Source organism: Diaphorina citri, unplaced genomic scaffold, assembly GCF_000475195.1.
Source record: "Diaphorina citri unplaced genomic scaffold, Diaci psyllid genome assembly version 1.1 scaffold7160, whole genome shotgun sequence".
Lineage (NCBI taxonomy): Eukaryota > Metazoa > Arthropoda > Insecta > Hemiptera > Psyllidae > Diaphorina > Diaphorina citri.
Window position 1 is genome coordinate 1 of NW_007384536.1, and position 2,007 is coordinate 2,007.

General features: G+C 39.5%; 1 non-coding gene across 1 annotated transcript; it reads left to right on the top strand.

Annotated features, from left to right (window-relative positions):
* The first annotated feature begins 1,109 nt into the window (after nucleotides 1–1,109).
* On the top strand, nucleotides 1,110–1,182 carry Trnat-cgu. The gene has a single exon. It is a non-coding gene; the product is annotated as a tRNA-Thr (tRNA).
* Nucleotides 1,183–2,007: the final 825 nt, after the last annotated feature.

The window sequence follows — 2,007 nt, forward strand, 5'->3', positions numbered from 1 at the left end:
CCTTCGCACTCAGCCTTTGCTATTTCTTTAGCAAGGGAAATTCAGGCTGGTACACTCCCTGTTTAAAGTCCCCCAGCCAGACTAAGCTGGTCTACTCTCTGTTTAACGTCCCCCAGCCAGACACTAATTAAATTTAATTAAAATAAAATTAATCTAATTAATCCGACTCGTGTGTACCAGACATAAAAAAACCACCATGGTTCTTACTACTAGGCAGAGTAAAATAGGCCGGTAGGTAGATTAAAATAGGGGACACCAACAATTCTTACTGTTACTGTGACATCAACAATTAATTGTCTCTATGACAAGAACAATATGCTGGGCAAGAATTTCATGGGATTAAATCCAGATGATATAAGGTACTTACTCTATGCTTACTCACAACAGTAAAAGCTATTTGTGTTCTTCTTTTCAAGATGAATCTTCACAAAGTTACGTCAGAATCTATCAATATGCTATGCTTACTCCTCCTTTTTGTAGCCAGAACAGAATGTCAGCCCAAAGCAATCACCCCAAGGCTGATTGAGAGGCTGACGAAAAATGTCGACCCCGTGTGAACACGGGAAAAGGAGAGGAAGAATAGGAAGAGGAAGAAGAAGAAGAGGAAGAGGAGGAAGAAGAAGAAGAAGAGGAAGAAGAAGAAGAAGAAGAAGAAGAAGAAGAAGAAGAAGAAGAAGAAGAAGAAGAAGAAGAAGAAGAAAGGATTGCATTAATGCAAGGCAATGCACAATAGCATTCCTTATTGTCATATACCTCTGTTCATATTTCGTCCTTGCTTAACCTGATAGTACCTAAGAGTGATAAGAATGCACTTTGATATTCGCCGAAGTGCTGAGAATATGGAGTTCGGTAGTTCGAGTCCACATCAAGTCATAAAATTTATCGAGGTTTATTAAGTGGGGAACGACTAAACAGATATTAATTAGCATTCGTTCCATTCATATTTTGTCCTTGCTTAACCTGATAGTAAGAGTGCTGAGAATGTGGAGTTTGGTAGTTCGAGTCCACATCAAGTCATAAAATTTATCGAGGTTTATTAAGTGGGGAACGACTAAACAGATATTAATTAGCATTCGTTCCCGGAACGCTTAATAATTGCGCTTAAGCCAGCCTAGTTAGCTTAGTTGGTAGTGCGTCTGCCTCGTAAGCGCAAGGCCGCGGGTTCGATTCCCGCCCGGGGCGGATTTTATCCCGATGGGATAAGGCTCGTTCTCAGAACGGCTGGCTCTCTCCTGTCCTGTCTTCCTCTCTTCGATTCCGGGTCGATAAGACCTCCTTTGCTACAGAGTTTCCTCTATCAAAGTTTGATAGATCTCTAATATTAGATCGGAACCAGATGGTATAAAAGATGTAACATCACGTTAACCCTACCAGATGGTATAAAAGATGTAACATCACGTTAACCCTACCAGATGGTATAAAAGATGTAACATCACGTTAACCCTACCAGATGGTATAAAAGATGTAACATCACGTTAACCCTACCAGATGGTATAAAAGATGTAACATCACGTTAATCCTACCAGATGGTATAAAAGATGTAACATCACGTTAACCCTACCAGATGGTATAAAAGATGTAACATCACGTTAACCCTACCAGATGGTATAAAAGATGTAACATCACGTTAACCCTACCAGATGGTATAAAAGATGTAACATCACGTTAACCCTACCAGATGGTATAAAAGATGTAACATCACGTTAACCCTACCAGATGGTATAAAAGATGTAACATCACGTTAACCCTACCAGATGGTATAAAAGATGTAACATCACGTTAACCCTACCAGATGGTATAAAAGATGTAACATCACGTTAACCCTACCAGATGGTATAAAAGATGTAACATCACGTTAACCCTACCAGATGGTATAAAAGATGTAACATCACGTTAACCCTACCAGATGGTATAAAAGATGTAACATCACGTTAATCCTACCAGATGGTATAAAAGATGTAACATCACGTTAACCCTACCAGATGGTATAAAAGATGTAACATCACG